At 37.1% G+C, this 23,096-nt stretch overlaps 1 protein-coding gene across 1 annotated transcript in view; it reads right to left on the bottom strand.

Moving 5' to 3' along the window:
• Positions 1-23,096, bottom strand: part of LOC150080720 (phospholipid-transporting ATPase VA) — a 380,422-nt gene that overhangs the window by 302,019 nt on the left and 55,307 nt on the right. The window lies entirely within an intron of this gene.

Here is a 23,096-nt window from a genome sequence, read left to right as displayed (position 1 = left end):
AACGCTAGTTCTTATGCACCAGAAGTTCTAGTTCTTGTCGGCAAAACATGCCCCATATTAAGCAACCACCACCAGCCTCGATAGTGGGCACCGTGCACAATAGGTCCATGAAGAGGATTACAACGCCTGGATTTAATTTATTTTAACGCGCAAGATGTTAACTTAATAGACAACTCCTTACAGTTTTCCTCCGACCACTCTGCGCTTTCAATGGAGGTTGCTCTTCGAAGACAGACTGCCGATCAGAACTGCGACACACATCAGGGTAATGAATCGAAGTTGATATTTTCCACAAAATATATTAAATCAGAGGTCATCTTGCAATGCTTAGCGCGATACAACTTTCAAAGTCTACATAAGATGTCCACTGAAGAAGCCACAGACGAGATTTCGCGGTTACTCTTGAATATCGCCCGTCTAGGAGCAGCGAAAATATTAAAAAGATCTCACACAGAGCGAATTCTTGGTTCACTCCAGAAGTTAAAGTTATGTTTAAAAAGAAGCAAAAGCTATACCGAAAGTGGAAAAGAACTGGACACCCGACTGATCGGACAACGTATAAATGCGAAAGGGCAAAGTTCATTCGACTGAAAAGACAAGCATACATTGAGGTTATTAAGGAAAAATTAAATAAAGGAAAGAGAATAATTAGCAAGAAAAAGAACAAAAAAGAAATGACGGACCAGCTGTTTAGAGAGTGGACAGAAGTCACATTCGGAAAACCTTTGAATGAAAAGCAGAAAAATTGTGAGGAAAACATCCGCGAGATGCAGAAAATGATTGAAAAACTGACGGATCCCATTGGCACTAACAAAACTAGAGCTAGAAACATATTACGTGAAATTAATATCAGCAGGGAAAACTTAAAGGAAGCTATTAACTCGCTCCCCAATAAAGCAACGATCGGGCCGGACCAGTTCCCGCTATTCATGATAAAAATATGTAGTGCTTACATAATCGACCCGCTCCACCACCTCTTCCAAAGAATACTAACTGAGGGGGTTATCCCGAAAACATGGAAGAGATATTACGTAAAACCAGTTCCAAAAATAAACAATCCTAAAACCAGTAAAGATTTCAGGCCCATCGCAATCGGATGCTCTCTGCAAAAAGTTTTTGAGAAAGCAATCCTCAACACCGTCAATCAGCACCTGCTTTGGGGACAGGCCAGAATACTTACATTCTGTACTTCCTCGAAGGTCGACTATAACAAATTTAATGGAGACTCTACTCCGAATACAGCTAGCTTTAAACAATAAACAACAGTTGGACATCGTTTTCCTGGATGTAGCAGCAGCTTTCGACAACGTCTCAATTCCAGCTATAACAGTAATCCTCAAGGAGTATTTCCTCATTTCAGGAAGCACTTTAAGCATTCTCACTAACACCCTTCAAGAAAGACAAATTATCGCAATAAACGGGAAACAAACAGCAACTTACTGTATCTCTAGGGGAGTACCTCAAGGGGGCGTATTGTCCGCCACCTTCTTCGCAATAGCACTAGCCCCATTTTTAGCTCAAAACTGTGAGCAATTTATTACATATGCTGACGATTTGAAATTTTTTGTAATCTCCAAAGAACAAGAAACTGCACCCCACCTATCAGAGGAAGCAAACAAGGCAATCAGGAAACTAGAAGAATATCTGCACTACATTGGCTTGAAAGTTAATGAAAAGAAAACTGCCCAAATGACCTTCACCAATAAAAAGAAGAAAAATGAAATTACGATTTTCGTGAACAATACCAGAGTCCAAAAATCTCCCGCACATGTTGACCTTGGCCTTAAGTGGGATGAAGGATTAAACTTCATACCTCACTTCGAATACATTAGGAAAAAGACATACGCAGCACTCTGGAGCACCAGACAAGAACTCACCGGTCTCCGAAGCCCTCATCTCATGATCCAATACATCCTTAAATGCGTTACACCGATTCCGTTGTACGCATCGACTATCTGGTCATCGGCCCCCGAAAACAACATCAAGGCCTTCTTAGGAGTAGAATACTGGCTCCTCAGATGGCTAAACAAGATCGCCGGGAAACCGTTTACCATCTCAAGAGCAGTCTTGTCTGCCAATCTGGACATCACACCCTGGAAGTATATCATCACAACCAGAAACATCTTAACTCTGGCAAAGCTACTAACGGAGAGAACAGATGCGCCGATAGTGGGAAACGTGATCACTCGCCCTCGGATGACACGACCGAGAATAAACAGAGAAGAACCAAGTCTCAAGTGCCAACTGACTCAATTGGACTCTCTGGGGAGATTTTTCCCAGCAAATACTGTGAATTATTTTAATAATTTAAATATAGATGCAGAGAAACTATGTACAGACAATATGTATAGGACAGAAATATTTGGTAATGTGTACCGGCAGGTACAAATATAATAAGAAGACTAATTTAATAATTTATATAATAATATTTAGCATTTAACAACCATTCGCAATTAATCCATTAACACATATTCTGTGTTTTGTCATCTCCAAATATTGTAAATAAGTTCATGTAAATATGCTTGTAAATACTGATATAATGTAACCACACCCTCTAGCCACGTGCTGTCCATGGGTGTCTCGTAAGAGAAATAAACAGATAATAATAATAATAATAACAACTCGTGTTGCTTGCGCCGCATAGGAAGGCATCCATCAGCGTATTGCACCAGGTATTTCGACTCATTCAACGACTTATTTCCCGTCCTCCAGTGTCCAACCAGCGTGTTGTGGACACCACAACATTCGCCGTCGACGATGATCAGAGGTGAGGAGAGTGTGTCTCTTGGGTCGTCTGCTGCGGAAACCCCATACGTCGTGAGTGTGCGGTGCATCATTTGGGATTTCTTCTTGCATTCCCTATATCGCATTGCGATGGCAACTATCGCACAATCACCTGCTGTTGAACCCTTCACTCACCACGAACACTCCTCTTGGGTAAACCTTTACAGTTGTGTCGGCAGGAGGTAGTGTGTTCCGTTCGACACCATTTTTTGTTCACTTTAATCACAGTGGGCCGTGAGCAACAGACAGGATGTCTGTTTCCGATATAGAAGCACCCGACACAAGCTCCCGCAATCATGCCCCTTTGAAACTCCGTGATGTCTTTAATACGTCTCATAACTGCTGCTTTATCACTGACTTGCACGACCAAATGCAAATTACTACTGCCCTAGCGTACGAAGGTTCGCTTCTTACACTGAAGCGAACCTTCGTACGGCATTGTCCGTTACGGATGGAGTGGTCATACTTCAGTGGTCACCGAGTGTGTGTAGACACACACAAAGTTTGTTTCTACAGGAAGGCCACAATAAGGCTAGAGGAATTTGCAAGGTAGAGAGAGATACATAAAGTGAAATAAAAAAAAGGCACATCGTAGGGCGTATTTGCGCGCTAATTTTTCCGTCATTATAGACAGTTTATACAATAATTTTTAATATGTTTACAATTCAGAGGAGAACCGGATATATACACTACATGTCTAGCAAACATTAAATCAATACGTGACTTAACACTTTTTAAGATGTTATGAACAGACTGGCATGCATTCGGAAAAGCGTTCCTTCATTTAAAGGGGGGAGGGAACATTAAAATAAAAACGTTTCAGAGCTTGCCTACTAAGACGAGTCAATGAAAGGGAATTGCATCTCATGAACTATGCGATTAAGTTACAACCGATAAGACATGGTATGAGGCAATTTTTTTAATGATTTCAAAGTACACGACTGTATCGTTAGCGCGTTTTCATAAAACGAGATCATGGTTTTAGTTTGGCCTCTATCTGTGCAAACGATTTCAGAATTATTCAACGTACATGAATTTTATTAAATGAGATTCACTTTTTCAGATTGAATCATTTCAAAATCAGACTTAATAGTTATGTTTTTAACTACATATAACAACAATTAATAAATAAAGTCCTATTAAGTGATCGGAGAAGCCGATGCTACGAATGCTGACCAAAATTGCTGCAAGTGATGGCCAAAGCTAGTTACGTTGCTGCGGTGGGCAAACTAAGTTTGCTGCTTAGTACACTGATCTCGCCGACCGGGCTAGCCAGGTGGGTAAAGTGCCTGGAAACCCAAAGTTCGCTGGTTCAAATTCCACCTCGGGCTTGGATCAGAGTAAAATGCAAAAACTTTGGGAGGTGCATTATGGCCACAGAAGCCGATGCGCCAACAACTAAAAAAAAACACTGATCTCATATTGTAAAGGCACCTTCACCAAGAGTTGTTTGGTATTGCACTACTCTAAAAATATGTTTAAAAATATGTTTCTCCACTAGAGCAGTTAGTTTTATTTAGAGTACTGCAATACCAGAGCAACTCTTGGCGAACGCACCCTCACAGTATGAGGTCAGTGCAATAAGTAGCAAACTCAGTTTGATCAATGCAAGAAAAACGCTTTGGCCACTACTTACAGTAAAGCGATATATGGTGAAAATATGGCAGTATAGTACAGCCTCGTAAAAAAAAAAAAAAAAAAAAAAGGACAAGGAAAATACTATAGTTGGAAAGAGCGGGAGGGGGATGGAGGAAAATAACCACTCATTATTGATTATTTAAACTACCAAGACTGCTTAAACCATGCCATCCCCAATGATGAAAGGTCGTGGTAAGATACAGTTGTTTATATATCTTTATATGAATAACAAGATAAACAAAAACAACGCACAAATTTCTTGAAAAATTCTAACACGTATTAAAATGATCAGATATTCGGCTGCTATTCGCGAATTTTTCTTTTTTAGGCGTGTTCACACGTATTTTCTTCGTCATATTGTTCGCCCGTCCGTTCACATGTAATAGCTCGACTCCCAGCAAACAGAATATTGTGAAGCAATGGTTACTGTTTGTTGGCGTGCACTGATTGGAGAAATGTGGGGGCAATTGGGCAATATAGTGATGCGCAGGAAAAAATAAAATGTAGTTGATGAGCTCGTTTTTTGTTATCAGCTTGCTAAATATACAAATCACGAGTTATTACTATTGTTTGTTTATTACATATATCACTGCAGAAACATGAAATACGCGTTAGCCTTCAACTACTATTAAAATCCAGGAAAAAATGAGTACACTGAAAAAAAACATTGACTGCATACTAAGATACGTGTTGCTATTTGCTTTACTTTATTAAATCACAAAAGATCCGTGAAATGCATATTCCACTTAAACATTTATTATTAAAAATCCAGGAGGAAAGTATTACAAAATGTTCAGTGAATATTACGTTGTGACGGACGTTCAGTAATGTAAAAAATATTACTTTTATATACAGGCAGTTCTCGCTTTACGAGTTTTTTTTTCCCAAGTATCAGGTATCAACAAAATCGAAAATATGAACATTAATTGCAAAAAATGAATGTTAAACATTCATAAATACCGCATTCCAAACCACATGCGTAGCTATACGATATTAATCGTATATATTAATCAGTTCCTATCGTTAAAATATCGTAATGTGAACCCAATAACACTTTTTTTGGTAATTCGTTTCAAGATCTCGGTAGTTGAAATTTTCGCTATATAACTAAGCTATTTACCTCTCTAAAATGTCATTTTTAAGGTCACGAGCGTAACCTTAAGGCCAAATAAAAGGTCATGAGCGTGGTTTGTAAATTGTATTGGTTACCAATTCAAATCATCATTAAAATGCACTACACTTTCATCGTTATCATACGTTCTGTTATAAGAATCAATTTTAAACGCCTTTGTGATATTTTTCTAAAGCACATTTCTGGAGGTCACGACCATAAAACCATAAAAACAATTTGCACTTTCCGGTTTATTAGACTTTTCTGTTACTGTAAGCAATTATAAACGAGTAGTAAACTCGATATTTTTGCATTTGCGAAAATACCGATAGCTGTAATTGTGTGGTGTTTTACGTTATTATGGTGAAATGTGTTTCCCTTTACTGAATTATTCAATCGTATAAAAAAAACAAATAAATTTTCAGAATCTTCTTAAGCTTCGTAAACTTGTTACTCCACGCAAATTGTGTTAGTTGCAATTTGTGTGTGCCGTTAAAAAAATGCTTATGCATGCAATCATGAAATTTATAATTAAAAGAGATAAGATTATCTTGGAAACAAACGCCTCTTGAAACATTTCTGAAAAAGACTCCAACTTGTGCAACAAACCAACGAGTGCCGAGCCAATAATGAGTGATCAACAAGTGTGCATTTAGTCGATGATGATGAAGAATAAACATTCTTTAACATTTGTAAGTCGTAAATAATTTTTCTATTATTATAATTTGTTTGATTTTACAGACTACGTTTTCATTTCTTTCGATAAATCAATAATCGTTTAAACATAAACTAATTAGCTAATTAATTTCATTGTTGAGAACGTAACCCCTATTTTTAACCTTAGGTGTCTTTGGGAAACAATTCCTGCTTTACGAGTTTTCGCTTTACGAGCGCGCGCTAGGAACGAATTAACTCGAAAGTCGAGAACTACCTGTATTATTAGTAAGTAATAAATACAATTAAAATAAATAAATTTTCTGTTTATACTCCGGAACCACTCCTCTGACAACACGTATGATCAGAGGAGTTCACAATATCGAAAGAATACAAGAAACAGTACCGTATTTAACAGTCACGGGTTCGAACCAATGTTACTCAAAGCATGTGTACTTATGTACCCTTTCGCGTGACCACTCGGCTACGGCGGCCTATATTTAATTAGTAATTAACTTGGTAGCAAGTAATTATTTACCTTTTTTTTTTTTTTTTTTTTGTGATTAGCAAAAATAAAAGAATTAATGCAGTTGATTTAAGTCAATTTAAACCGAACACCCCTGAAATGTAGGGCACTGTGTGCATTAACTAACTTGTTTCATTTTCTGCTAATCATTTTTCCAGTCCATGTCTCTCTGAGAGAGGCCGTCGAGCTGCCACCTCTCATACATAATAAGCATAGCACCAACAGAACGGGATCGGCAATTGAGCTGTTGATAAATGAAAAATAAAAAATGCAATGTATGTATGCACTGCGTTACAGTTCAGGTGCGTTCGATTTTTATTTCTTAAATTAACTGAATTTTTTCTGTAATTAATGGAAGTAAATTTTTAAAATTAATGGAAGAAAAAGTAAATAACTAATCTTCCTACCAATTAATTACTACTTAACTAATAATATATAAAAGTAATCGTTTTCCCTTCACTACACACACACACACCTCACAGTGTTGTTCACTCAACTTTCTGGAATACTTTGCCTTTTTCTTCCTGGATTTTTAATAAAAATTAAATAAAACATCATTTCACGGATCTGAGATTTAATAAGAAATAAACAAATAGCAACACATATCTCACTTACTCAAAGAGCTCACAGTATGCGGTCAACATTTTCGTAATATACTCTACTTATTTCGTCCTGGATTTTAATAACAAGTGAAAGAAAACACGTATATTTTACGTTTCTACTGTGACTAAAACTAAAAATGCATGGCTAACGCCTCGAAATGAAGCTAATGCCACTATAATAACATTACGGTAGTGAAAATGCATTAACTTAATGTTATTACAGTGGTATCTTTTCACTAGTCCTCATAATATGAAATTAATGAAACAATGCCGCTATAATAACTTCGGTTAATTCACTGCATATAGACATGATGCATTTGCTGTAACTTATGTTTCTACTGTGATTAATATTTATTATATTAATCACAGTAGATTTCACAAATGATTAATGATTTACATATTTAGAAAACATAACAGAAATATCATTAGAGGGCCAAAACATAAATACTTAAAGTACCTAGGGAAAAAAACGAAACTGGATGGAAAGGTATGAACAACAATTTTGAACACAGAATAGTTGACACTTTCTATCAACTCCATGGAGGAGCTTTCTTAACCCCCCCCTCCTCCCATTCTTTCTCTGTTTCGGAAAGGGTGCCCCGTTTCCCTTCTCCACAATTATATTCAATAAACAGTTTAATTTCAAAAGTTAAACGTTATAACAACGTTTCCTATATTTCCGATATTTTATACTTAAAGTATTTATAAAGTCTAAATACCGATTTCTTTATCTAATTCGCCATTTATTCAATATGTAGAACCAAAAGCAACGTATCAGATAAACTGGCAAGAAAGTTATCAACGTTTGTTGAATTAGCACTTAACTTTTGTACCCTAACTGCTGCGAACAGCAGCACCTGGGGTACAAAAGTAGTTTCTGTATTTCCGTGCTATCGCAAAGGCCCACACAGCCATGGTTACAATTATCCGTTGATATGTCGATAAAGTATTACAAAAACAGAAGTCGGTATTGGATCTGGATTTCACAAACGAAGTTTCACAATTCTAAGGAGAATATGAGCAAATACTGTATTTGTTAACTACCGATACTGTTTAATGTGAAACGCTAATCCTACTGAGGGATATCCCATCAACACCCAAGGAATTTAGCCTTCAGACGTTGCAAAAAGATAGAAGTATAATGTATTAACCTGCAAGCAGCTCGAGATATGCAAATATTACCTTATTTTTTAACTGTATTTAAACATTTTTATAATATCACAATTTCATCGATCTTTTAAAAATAATTCATTTACTCCACTGTTTAATTACTAATCATTCATTACGTTAGAAAATGTCTAAGAAAAATACTTAATAGTTTACGTCACTTACATGTCACTTTTTTTTCTGAGTACGTAATACACGAGGTGTGATCAAAAATTCTGGGACTGCCTGTATCTTTAAATTGCGGTCATATAGAGTTGCGGCTTGTCACGATGTTCAGTGACTTATCTAGACAGTAATGCATGAATTAACCGTTTGTGTGCAGTCAGTTTGAATTAACGCGCGTTGAATAGGTGATTTAAAAGATTCGTCACATTTTAAAATGATTTGTTTTTAATGAACAAAGAATATGTATCAAATTTTGTTTCAGAGTAGGGCAAAAGAGCAACAGAAAATCAAAAAATATTAAAAGCAACTTTCGGAGAGAAGATGATATATGTCGTTCGAAGGTGGTTCCCAAAGTTTAAAGGGCCGCTTTCCACTCGAAAAATTGGTATTTCTTATCGGATGTGTCAATCATTTTTAACAGATTGTGATGCGTTTCAGCAAAGTTTGAACCTCGCATCCTCACTGATGATTACAGAGGGAGGAGAGTTGTCATTTATATCACGATCTTCGTCGCCGTGTTGCTGGTGATCCACACTTTCTTTCTTTCTTTCTTTGTCACCAGTAATGACGAAATCGCGCGGGCATGGCTATAATCCTAAAACAAAGGCTCAGTGGAATACCCCATCTTCAATTCTCCATATCCCCCCCCCCAAAAAGCAAGATAGCCTTGCTCAAATGTGAAGATCATGCTAATTTTCACATTTGATCGAGACATTTCATTTTATCTTCATTTTTTTTTTTTTTTTTTTAACTTCCAGGGCATTGTTCATTATGAATTTGTCCAGCATGATTCAACACTGAACCGGGAATACTAAAAAAAAAATGTACGGCGATTGCGAGATGCTGTTCGTGAAGGAAACAGTCGGAAAGTGGATTTTAGGGAGTAGGCGTTTGCATGGAAACAAGGAGCCTCCGTAGCCAGGTGGGAAGGAGCAGCAGTGCGTAGCACACGCTTCTTGATTAGACCGGGTTCGAGCCCGTGACCGCCAAATACGGAGGATGCGGAAAGGTCAGGGAATGACCACCGCATATCCCCGGAACAATATGGCCTTAGTTGCTGATGCTCCTAAAAACCAAATAACAAACAAACAAAGCATGGAAACAACGTCCCAGCACACTCTGTGCTTTCCATCCAAGGATTTCATGCAAGCCACTTCATCACTGTGTTTCCCCATGTATCAACATATTCTTTGGATTTAGCTTACTGTAATCTCCCCACTAAAAAAAAAAAGTTTTGAAAGTTAACTACAGAATGTGACAAAGGAACCATTAGCAATTACTGTACATAATTCTAAAAGAAGAGGTTTGGAATCGGTATGTATAGAGAATCTCTCTTCGAAAGAGATCGATCAAACAGCCGGTGGACTTCATTTCCCAAATATTACTTTAGTCTATGAAGTTTTTTTTTTTTTAAATCACGCCTTGTAATTATTACTTTTACCTTATTAATTAACGTTAATATTATTCACCTTTTAAAATAATGGTATTTTTAAATAATTAATAAATAATTTCTCTTTAATTGTATTTTTATGCATTGTAATTGGGTTTTACACAATTGCTGTAATATAATCACATAACGAACAAACTGTTATATGCGATTACAAATAATTATAGTTCCCTTGTTATAAATGCGTTGTCAATGTGGCATCGGTTTAATAACGTTCCGTATATAAGTACAGTATTGTACATAGGGGCTCGTAATAATGGTTTTTCGTTACAGGTCACTAACCATAATGGGGAAGGTGGTGTATGAATTCAGAGTTGGACCTGGAACCTTCCCAAGGAAAAGAAAAACAAAAAGGTGAGAAATTGGTGTCGATCCAATTTTTCCTTCTCAAATGATGCTCGAAAATCATCCGAGAAAAAAAATTTCTTATATAATACATACATGAATGTTTTTGAATGATTTACACACATACAGGTTTTTGTTGAAAGGAGGAGCTAAAAAATTGAATTTGGACCATTGAATCCAATGGATTGAAAAATATACCTAAAAAAATTTGTTGTCAATCCTTATCGACTAATAACCGAACATATGAAATAGAAGGATGGCTCGCCAAATCTCTGAAATATTCATGAAAATCAGTTCACTGCAACTCCACTTGTTACATGCAAACGGACAGTCTCTGTTAAGATAATAGGGTTCCACATGCATCTGCGAACTCGGGTAAAAATCATTACGACACTATATTGCCTTGCAAAGTAAAATTACATTTAAGTACATTCAAAATGCTCCATATGTTACTAGTGCGGATGCTGAAGCCCATCTCCCCTACCCTTTTTAATTAAAAAGAAAGGGCCACTTACTTTAACTCGAAAATTAAAGGCCCATTATAACAGAAATATACTGTACACTGATTCGACAGAATTGCACATCTGAATGAGGATTCTTGCTATTAGCTCAGTGCTTGTATCACGTTCTTGACTTTTTTCTAGTGGCGCGGCCCACTTCACACGCGATGCCAGTGATTTATTAGCTATATAGTAGCTAACAAAGGAATAATTTTATTTCTTCGCATTATAAACGAATTCTTCACTTTCAATCGCTGTATGCAGTTTCTTTAATATAACCATTCGCAGCAAGTTCATCAAATGGTAATTTTCTCCATGAATTTATTTATAGAGAAAAAAATTATCTCGTGACTTAAATATTTTCAACCACAGCTGCTTTAAAAATTCAGGTCTCCGAGTCACTTTAAAGCAAAATTTCACGAAATGCTCCAACAAAAATTAACAAAAATCAAACATTTATTTATTTCAATATTTTGAGTACTTTAAAATAAAAATAAAAATTAGAAATATACAAGACTAGAAAATAAAATACCTAGAGAATTTTATCCTCAGGTTTGATAGTATCGGATCAAATCCTTCCACTCGGATTTTTTTTTTTTTTTTTTTTTTGCAGTTTTATTGTTGATTTCATAATCAGCTAATTTGCATATAATCGATTATTACCCTACCCTGACGGTTACAAGTTTATGGTTCCTGGATATCTTGGGGCATAACCCACTCGAATAGCGACATCTTATTGTATTTCTAAGATAAATCATCCACCACAAAATGCTATTGTTCCATTTCATCTTTCTTCTCCAGAGCAGTCTTTTATTATAAACACTGTTGCAATTAGTAAAGTATTAAGTATGTATTTAATTGTAGTTGTTGCGAACCCCAGGGTTTTCCCCATTAGCTGCTTTTATACTTCTCGTGGTGAGGCTTGCGCCCGAACCGGTAACATGCGTGTAATGTTTTGTGTGAAATTTGTGCTCTGTTATGCTGTTATGTTGTGTGACTGCCGCCTGGAATCTTACCAAAAGTCCCATCCTAGTGTCAGATCAGAAAACAGAGGAAGCTTCTCATGGACATTCCTGTCTTCTTTGATGAAAGCGTCCAAATATCGTGGACCAAATTTCACCCCATCAAACTCCATTAATAGGGAAAGATTCATCATTGATAAATGTATGTACTATGTACAATCAATAGCAAGTCCAAGTTGGTTTCAACAGTTCACCAAACAATACAGGTCCAACAGGGTAATCCACTGGAGTAGCATTTCCAAGGATCAAAAAGAAGAATCTCCAGAGGTAGTAGAAATACAGTAGTTCTAATTTATAACAATAATACAGTGTATTGTTACTATCTAACACAAGCAATCAGTGTGAGAACTCGTAGTTAAAAAGAAGTCACAAGAACAAGTCTATCTTGAGTTAATGGATAGAAGTTCTCCCCTCTTGAAGACACATGTAGCCAACTGATATACAATTTCAATTATTCATTAATTTTTGCAAATATGATAACTTCTGTTCGCTCTGAAAACGTGGTTAGGAAACAGCAGATGACACGCTTTTTTGTTGTTGAAGATGGGTTGTTTCCATTCTGGATTTCAACATCATCAAAATATACACTGTTTCAAGAGATTTTTGAATAGAAGCCCATTCTTTGAATCTTAAATTGGAATAAATATCTGAATTACGTTGCTTTCGTTAACTTAAAATTATTTGGGACGAGTATAGAAACTGAAGAAACAGCTTCTTATTACGGAATAACTAATTCAGGAGGGAAAAGTGAAGAGAAACAACAAGCCTCATCTTTTACAAGGAGCAGAAAAATCAATCAATCACTACACAACCATTACTCTGCCCTCCTCAAGAAGTATTGCTAAACCAATTTTAAATTTTTATGAGGCGAAGTGACAACCGTAACCTGCATACCATGTTTCTTTACAAGTCTAGATTGCGAATTCATGCAGGCGGCATGTTTCCACGACTAGAAAAAGAATCAGTTCAAGAAATAATTGAAATTCTTGGTTTAGAATTTAAAAAAAAAAAAAAAAGGGGGAGCAGGTGACTGCCGAGGAGCTCGTGAAATTGAATTCCCAGTATCTCCACCAAATTCAACCAAGCTGGAATTATTTCGTATAACTTATTACTATTTATTGACATGAATATCTTGCATCACTCATGCTTTGCTAATAACATATTATAAAAACTTGTATTAAACAACACCAACGATTCGTTTTACTATATGTACTGTATTCGTTAATCATGGCTTGTCTGAAAGGCACAATTTCTTTTCAAGGGATTTTAATTTTTTTTTTCTGTATGTTTTAATGCACGATGGGAAAGATTTGAATAATTTCTCAAAGAATAATATTAAGAGGATGGGTTTTTCAATACCGAAAACTGTACAATAAAAGTGTAGAGATTACAACTCAAACCGATATGGTTTGCGCTGAAATCCCTATCAAAGTCTTCTATAACGGTAACTACGATAAAAGTTTAAAAAGTTAAAAACAAAAATAGATTACAATTAACTACGACACAGAAGTTATAATTACACATGTACTAATTACGACTTACAGTGCTTATTTCACAATGTTCAATAATGTACAAGAAACAAGTTTTGATTAGATAAATTCTGAAACAACACAAAACCTATCAATAATCTTCTTTACCTTCAGCAAAAGGAAACACTTTTAATCTATACCTGTTGCAGTGTTAAAATAAACATAGACATTCTTATGACACCTACAAAGAAAGCCTAATCAGGCATCTTCGAGTGAAGCAATTCAAGGTGGGAAATTTTCGTATCCGGGTGCAAAAGCGAGCTATCCACAGTCAAGGCTGATTACATCGCCTTACTGTTGTTTTTTTTTTAACAACCGGAAGACAGCTATTTGACACAAGAAGTAGTGATGACAAGTTGGAAGGCAATGATTCAAATGAGGAATTCCTACACTTGAATTTTCTCTCCTTTTTTTTTTATTTATTTATTTATTTTTTTTTTTTTTTTTTGCCATTTCCAATCAGCAGCATTATTCCGATGCGGAAAAGAAAAATATGCATAATTAAGAAAATTAAAACTGCTCTCCTTAAAATTAATAAAAAATCTCAAAGAAGGTCAGGCAAACCAAGACATATTATGAGAAATCTTTGGCAAAGGATGCAAAGAAAAACAGCAAAGATTTCTTTACTTATATGAACACTAAAAGGAAGTGGATGAATCACACTGGTCCACTTAGTATCGGTAGTTCTACTGTCGTTGATCCTGCTCATGTGGCTGATAAACTGAATGAGTATTTTCATCTACATTCACACATGGGAAATCTTTAGAAAAGTGGAAGCCAAAAGTTTATCAAACTCTAACAGGGAGCTAAATGGTTTTGTAATAACTGAGAGGAAAGCAGAAGAGAATTTGTTGAAATTAAACATAAGAAAGGCACCTGGGGTGGATGGTATCTATCCAACTATATTAAGGGAGGCAGCAAAGGAAGTAGGCAAACCCTTAGCCATAATTATGAGACAATCTTTGGATTCCGGGAAAGGCCCTGCGTACTGGAGATATGCAAATGTATCTCCAAATCAAAGGGGGGATCAAAGTGTGACAGGAATAATTACAAGCCTGTTAGCTTACTTCTGTTCTAGAGAAAATAATGGAGACACTGGTTAAAGTGATGCGAGATCATCTAGACAGGACTGCAGTTATACTTCAGACACAGAATGGGTTTCTTAAGGGGAAATCTTGTCTGACTATTTTGACGACTGGATATTACGATGCAGGCACAAAGAAACTGGATGTAAATAATAACTGATATTATATACTTGGATTTCAGGAACGCTTTTGATACCCTTGCACATAAAAGACTGTTGTACAAATTGGAGCAGTGTAGCATTAAGGGAAGTCACTGCTATGGATAAAAGGATGGTTGAGTTGGAGAATATATTTAGAGTAGTTATCAATGGACACAGCTCATGGGATTTTGTCAATGATATGCAGTACAGGAATTTTGTTGAGTAATGCATACAGGTCTGGAGGCCTCATTTTAGGATGTAGAGCTGCTAGAACGGGTACAGAGAAGAGCAACGAGATTAGTGAGGGAAACAAAGACGTGCTCATACCAAGAAAGGGTTCAATTCTACAAACTGCAGCGTCTGGAGGCCATCTAACTGAGGTGTTTAAGGCTTTGAATGAATTGAACAAGCTCAATGCCGAGAGATTCTTCCTCTTGCTCAGATTACGCAGATGAGGGGGCATAAATTCAAACTGAGGAAGGATGGTTGCAGAATAGATGTGCGGAGTTTGCCTTTAGCCAGCGGGTGGTTGATTACTGTAAATGAATAGCTTAAATAAATTCAGGGAAAAACTAGACTATTGGAGAGAATGGATAGGTGAAATGGGAAGGGGTTTTTTGTTGGCTGTATAACCTTGCTTTCTTGCATCATTTGCCACTACTAATAATAATGTAAATTACTAAAAATATTAGCATCTTTAATTAATAATGTAACAATGTGCTCAAATTTATAAAATCTAACAATTCATCTATAAACGGATTACATAACGGAAATCTGAATCAGAAATAAACTATGAAAATGAATCTCAAGTTGTTATTAAACTTCCCAAGAAAGTTATCCAAACTGTTATCATGCTCATTATTGATTACAAATTCGTGCGTATTCGCAATTAATCGTGATACAAATGCCAGAAAGAAATATATTTTATTTTATTTTTGTTGCGAAATATTTTCCAATATGAGCACTGCATAATATAAGCACCTACATATATTGCTTACGAATTTCTGTGAAGTTAAGAATTTCAAAGACAAGAATGGCGTATTATCTTCTAGCAATTTCGTCGTGTTGAGATATATTGAGTTGCATTTATTTCAAGCAATAAAGATATTATATTAAACAGCAATCAAATCGAACATCATCATGAAGAAATAAAATTTCGGAATAAGAAGATAGCGTTAACCTAGTGAGGGACATGTTCATCACAAGCATATAAACAAAGGCTTTCAGTAGTATTAAACTTCACTCCTCTTATCTAGACATAGGTCAGGAAAAAAAAAAAGCCCATCAAAAATTAACCTTTTCACCTATAAATTGTTGAAATCAAGGTTGCCCTTGAGTTTCTTAACATGCTCCCGGGACATCGTTATCAGTGCCCCACTGATCTAGCTATTAAAATTCGTCACGAGGTGGCCTGATTGCATTGCTATTATTCAGCACCCAAATCTTTAAATCTCTCCAAGGTTTAGTGGAAAGAACAACTTTCTAAAACATTTAAAATCAGACATTAATTACTATACTTCTCCTTCACCCCATGCACGGTACTAAGTACTATAGGTTTGATACCTTTCGTGTTTGGGGTTTTCATAAAAAAAATAAATAATAAATAAATAATTATGCTTAAGCATTAAAAATAATACTATCATCAGGTATTCCTAATAAGTTTAGCATCTTGATTTGAAAAAAATATATAATAATAATAATAAAATAAATAATGGATATTTTCTTGCAGACATCACTGCTAGTGATTCGAACTGTCCACCATTTGGAAACAAAACTAACTTCTAGATTTTCTTTCTCCCTTAACTTGTATAATAGTTGAAATTTACACTGTAACGACTGCACTTGAAACTGTTTTTACACAAAAGTCAAGCCATATTTCAAACTCTGCAAAGGAAAAAAAAGTAGGTAGGGGACATTGGATCTTGCAGAGTTTGCTAAGCAGCAGATATTTTAAGGAAGAAATTCCTTTCCCAAAACTGGTTAACGTACAGAGTAATTTCTGTTCCAATATCAACAATAATCAAAGATGGAAGACTCGTCTCAATTTTGTCATTTCTGATGGAACTACCTCAAAGAATTATTTTATCCTCACTCACTAGTCAAATACTGTCATTGTATGACAGTATTTGACAGCAATGGGAAAATGGACTTCATTTATACGGATCATGCCTCCACATTTGACTCCGTTCAACCGACAATACTAATCAACCTCTTGGGTGGGCAGAATCCCCCCCCCGCAGAGAAATTTAGGATGAACTGCCAAGGCACAATATCCTTATAGAAATGATTGGACAGTAAATGTATTAGTTATATCTACATCTAAAATTAAGTGAAACATGTGCTAGGAAGAAATATGGTAACCTGTCTATGATATAATTATAGGGCCTTTGCTAAGTAGGAAAAAGGACGCTATTATCCCTCTTTACAAGGAGGTGGTCAGGTTATTGTATTCAGGTCTAGAGAAAAAAACACATAGAACTTGTGGAGAGAATTCAGACACTGACAACCAGATTGGTGGTAGTGCAAAATAATGCAAATAAAGAACGACTTAGAAGGCGTGGACTGTAAAGTTTGACAAATAAACATCAAAGGGTGATCTGAGGTGTATTCATTTCATTCATTGAGAATGAATGAAGCACTGAAGGAATGAATAAAATTAATGAGGAAGGTCTGTTCTCACTTGTAGCGGAGGCATGAATCAGGGGTCACAAATATAAACTCTAGGAATAACAAACGATTGGATCTCAGGAAATTCACCTACAGGCAGCTGGTTGTCGAATAATGAAATAAATTGCCTCCCAATATGGGAAAGCAATAAGCACGAATAAGTTTAAAGAAGAAATGGATGGTTACCGGGTGGGAACGGAAACAGGATGAGAATTATTATTATTATATTTATTTTATTTATTTATTATTATTATTATTTTTTTTTTTTTTTGGTTCATGCAGAAAAAGTTCGCTCCTTGCATCGTTTAGCCTTTCTAATACTAAATGAAAGCAAATCTTATACAAAAATTGCTTAGTCCTGTCTTAGATTACTATTATGCAATTCAAGTGTGCGTGGGATATACAACTGATAATTTTAAATTAATCACACCACTGTACTTGATAATGATTCTGTTCAAAAATCAGGAGTAATTCTCTAATGAATGTTAGCAGAGTATTCCTCTTTTAGGAATACTCTGCTGTAACTTTAAACAAGTGGAGAGCAACCTCTTTGGCACGAGGGCCAATTTCGTACGAAAAGTATCAATTGTATTATCCGTAATACAAGGTAAACTTGTTTACTAATTTTTATAGGAATATAATAATTATCCGTTGAGTTTAATGTTTTTTTTCCCTTTGTATCTAAAATTAGATAATGTGGGCTGTACTGTAAAGCCTCATGCGGCCCAGGTCACGTTTTGCTCATCACTGCTTTAAGCTCTCCTCTTCCTTTCAGACACTATCCCTCATTTTTACAAAAACACTCATTTCACAGCGGTGCAATATAGCCAAAGTAGGTTATATGCAGTAACACACCCAGAAAAATTTGTTTGTGCGTGTGTGTGTGTGTACTCCGGCACGGCCACCAGGTCAGTGGATTTTACAATAAATCAATCAATACAAATGTTAATCGTATTTAGTAGTCACGGGGTTGAACCCCAGACCACTCAAAGAGCGTGAGCTAATTCACTCGCGCTCCTGACCACTCGGCTACGTCAAGCCACTCCTCTCTTCTTCTGTCCTTTTCCTTAACATTAATTCTTGAATCCGGGTTCTCCGAACTCTAGGACTGGTTATCTCCTTATCTATTATGGAACTGGTTATACTATCAAAGATGCGCAACTGAATGAAACTTTTTCCCCTTTCTAAAACATACCTTGTACAGTACGACATATTTTGAAGGTGAAATAATTTACCTCATATTATGAATACCATAAAAAATACTACGTTGCAAAACAGAATTTACACACACACACACACAGAGACAGAGACAGAGAGAGAGAGAGAGAGAGAGAGAGAGAGAGAGAACTCGAAAAAATTTCAAGATTCCGCAAGATCAGGTTCCGAGGTTGCCGGATTTGAAAGGTCCGACTGTATATAGGGAACGTTTTACTGACTTAGGTGCCAACGCTGTCAACGCATACCCTCCTAGATTAGTGGCCATTCTTTCGGTATAAAACCTATTATGCTAGTAAAAACAGATTTAATAATAATAATAAAACATTAGAAGCTGGAGAGGAAATACCAGTTGATCAAAGAAAGTGTATTGTATTACAAGTACGAACCCCAGGGTGTACTAGAGACCCCAACCCACAAGCTGTACTGGGACCGCGCCATAATAACGGACAAGAGACGATCCCGCACGACAGACCAGACATAACCCACGTCCACAAGAAGGAAAAGGCTACCTACTTGATCAACATAGCAGTGCTCAACACCAACAATCTCCAGAAAACCTACGAGTAAAAGATCAGGAAGTACACAAATCTAAGTCAAGAGGTCAAAGAGATGTGGCATACGAACAGGTAACGACCATCCCCATCACTGTGTACACCACTGGCATGATGCCAAATATCCTACACAAGAGCGTAGCAGCAATAGGTCTCCCACCTAACAGGACTCCAGAAAGTCGCAATCCTGAACACCTGTAGGACATTCAGAGAGTTGCTCGAACAACAGTATTAGCCGGACATAACTACTCTGTGCACTTGGTACCAGTACCCGTCACGGGTTGGGGAATCTCCCAATCAAGGAGAAATATCTGCAATAAGGCCTCTGAGGTTGGGATTATTCATACTACCAATTTTAAACACACACACACCAACCGTTTATGACTGGTTGAATAATGAAATAAAATAAAATGATAGAAAAGACTGTAAAATAATATTTACAAAAAACTTTTAGTCATTTACAAAAAAAAAAAAAAAAAAACTAAACTATAACAAAAGTAAAATAAGTAAATAAGTTAAAATGCATTAAAATATAAATATAAAAGCAATAAAAAGACGATAAAAAACACTAGAGCTTTCGGAGGTGTCTTCCTCCTTCCTCAGTAATAGTGAGACTTAAATGACACATCCTTAAATACCAGGTTCACGGCACACGTGGATGACGAGGCGCATACTCAGCATTCCTTTCACTTGTACCGGAACCGGAAGTGGACTGGACACGTGGAAAATTAAAACCTTTGTCTCTTGTCAAAACCACCGCCTCAAAAAGGGGGTGAAGCCTAACTCCCCTGTCTCTGTTTATACTATTGTTACCAGAGGATCCAATCCACAGACTTTCCAGCCACTTGCGGTCCCAGAATCTATGCGCCCGGTCAAGGATGACAGCGTTGTCGGGGGAGATCTGGTGTTGTTTTTCCCAATAGTGCTCGGCAATGGCGGATTTATTGAGCTCTGCGGTCCGTACCGCTCGTGAATGTTCTCCCAGACGGTCCTTGAGACGCCGTCCTGTCTCCCCCACGTAACATTCCCCACAATCCAGGCATGTGATCTCATACACGACCCCACTACTAGAATCCCTAGTAATGGGGTCTTTGACCTGCGACACTACTGTGTGCAACCTCCGGCCCGGAAGCTGCACACAGCGTGTCTGAAAGTCGCGAAGCATCCTCGCAATGCGATCTGACAGGCCCGGATAGTAGGGAACATACACTGTGGCAAGCGGTACAGGCGGAACTACCCGATTGGGCTCATCCTCTCTGTTGTATTCATCAATGACCCTCTGGGGGTAACCGCACCTCATAAGATCCGTCGTGATTTGCCTAATTTCCTTCTCCCCCTCCTCAGGGGTACTGCAATGCGTTCTCACCCTACCCAAAAGTGCTCTGGCCACACTATTTTTATGTTGGACAGTCTGTGCCGTCCTATAATGTGTGTACTGGCCCCTACACATTGGTTTTCTATAAACCTTAGTTCTAAGTCTGGGGCCTTCCCTATATACCATTATGTCCAGAAATCGGAGGTTGCCATCTATTTCTACCTCCGAGGTAAATTTTATGAAGGGGGAGAAATTTACCTCGGAGGTAGAAATAGATGGCACCCTCCCATTTCTGGACATAATGGTATATAGGGAAGGCCCCAGACTTAGAACTAAGGTTTATAGAAAACCAATGTGTAGGGGCCAGTACACACATTATAGGACGGCACAGACTGTCCAACATAAAAATAGTGTGGCCAGAGCACTTTTGGGTAGGGTGAGAACGCATTGCAGTACCCCTGAGGAGGGGGAGAAGGAAATTAGGCAAATCACGACGGATCTTATGAGGTGCGGTTACCCCCAGAGGGTCATTGATGAATACAACAGAGAGGATGAGCCCAATCGGGTAGTTCCGCCTGTACCGCTTACCACAGTGTATGTTCCCTACTATCCGGGCCTGTCAGATCGCATTGCGAGGATGCTTCGCGACTTTCAGACACGCTGTGTGCAGCTTCCGGGCCGGAGGTTGCACACAGTAGTGTCGCAGGTCAAAGACCCCATTACTAGGGATTCTAGTAGTGGGGTCGTGTATGAGATCACATGCCCGGATTGTGGGGAATGTTACGTGGGGGAGACAGGACGGCGTCTCAAGGACCGTCTGGGAGAACATTCACGAGCGATACGGACCGCAGAGCTCAATAAATCCGCCATTGCCGAGCACTATTGGGAAAAACAACACCAGATCTCCCCCGACAACGCTGTCATCCTTGACCGGGCGCATAGATTCTGGGACCGCAAGTGGCTGGAAAGTCTGTGGATTGGATCCTCTGGTAACAATAGTATAAACAGAGACAGGGGAGTTAGGCTTCACCCCCTTTTTGAGGCGGTGGTTTTGACAAGAGACAAACGTTTTAATTTTCCACGTGTCCAGTCCACTTCCGGTACAAGTGAAAGGAATGCTGAGTATGCGCCTGGTCATCCACGTGTGCCGTGAACCTGGTATTTAAGGATGTGTCATTTAAGTCTCACTATTACTGAGGAAGGAGGAAGACACCTCCGAAAGCTCTAGTGTTTTTTATCGTCTTTTTATCGCTTTTATATTTATATTTTAATGCATTTTAACTTATTTACTTATTTTACTTTTGTTATAGTTTAGTTTTTTTTTTTTTTTTTTTTTGTAAATGACTAAAAGTTTTTTGTAAATATTATTTTACAGTCTTTTCTATCATTTTATTTTATTTCATTATTCAAGGAGAAATAATAATAATAAATGGCTTCATCAGCGAAGAGTCGAAATTCGGCCTAGTCTTCTAGCTTCCTTCAGAATGATACAAACAATAACGAACAGATGAGCGTAAAAAAAAAAAAAAAAAAAAAAATTGCCCTACGAATTATACAACTGTAATAAGTTTGCATATTACAGTTGTATAATTACGGCAGAATTTTTCTCTATGAACAGACAGATCGGATTGCTGATATTCCTATTTTAAATTTATTTTATTTTTCCCACATTTCGTATCAATATGAAAGGAAATTTGCTTCCACTGATACCCGTGCCACCTTAATAAAGCATCTACTGACTTCGTCGAAAAGTATTACGAAAAAATAAAACAAGTTAGTCAGAAGCTTGTTTTATTAAAATAGCAGTGACAATGTACAAACTTTCAAGTTCAGATCTGCAGCCAACAAATCTATTGAAAGATTTTTTTTTTCTGCTTTTAAATTGGTTTCTATATGTAGGTAATACGAATTAACTTCACCGTAAACCAGCCAAATGTTCCGAAGCCTACGCAATCAACGATGACTGCAGGAGACAATTTCCTGCTGCACAAAGATGACGAGCGAATTCCTGAAAGCGATTGTCCTTGATGCGCAAGGCCACAAAGAATACAATCCATTGTAATGTTTCGTAATTGCGTTAAAACAATCAGTTAACTGAATGAATTCCACAGAAAATGGGCATCAATTGACTGATCCGTGTTCGGGAGTGTGAAGCCATTACACCGACAAAGGCTAATGAATGTAATATCCGAACAAAGATCAATTGGCAATATTGCGGAACAAAACGGAAAAAACAATTAGTAAAAGCCTTGACCTTGGAAAATTATGCTCTACTAAACGGGAGAAATCGAAAGAACAGCAGTACACGAAGTGATGCCGACGACTTTCTGCCCACCAGCGAGTTTTGCTGATACTGTATATGGTTCCCACCCTCATATCTCACAACTGGCGAAGGTATAATCTGGAGATTATAACAGAATCATTGGATTGCACTCATATTATATTATGACAAATCACTGAAATGATCAGCAGTTATTAATGGGCATAGTCTAGAGAATATATTCGATTCAGAATATTTTCTGATGCTGTTATCGAATATATTCGAAAACAGCATCTGAAAAATCTGATGCTGTTATCAAATCTGATAACAGCATCAGATTTTTTACATCTTCGGAGTATCAGATAGCTTT

The sequence above is a fragment of the Mastigoproctus giganteus genome, chromosome 9, assembly GCF_048544385.1.
Source record: "Mastigoproctus giganteus isolate SK-2022 chromosome 9, ASM4854438v1, whole genome shotgun sequence".
Lineage (NCBI taxonomy): Eukaryota > Metazoa > Arthropoda > Arachnida > Uropygi > Thelyphonidae > Mastigoproctus > Mastigoproctus giganteus.
This window is presented reverse-complemented; position numbering and strand designations above follow the sequence as displayed.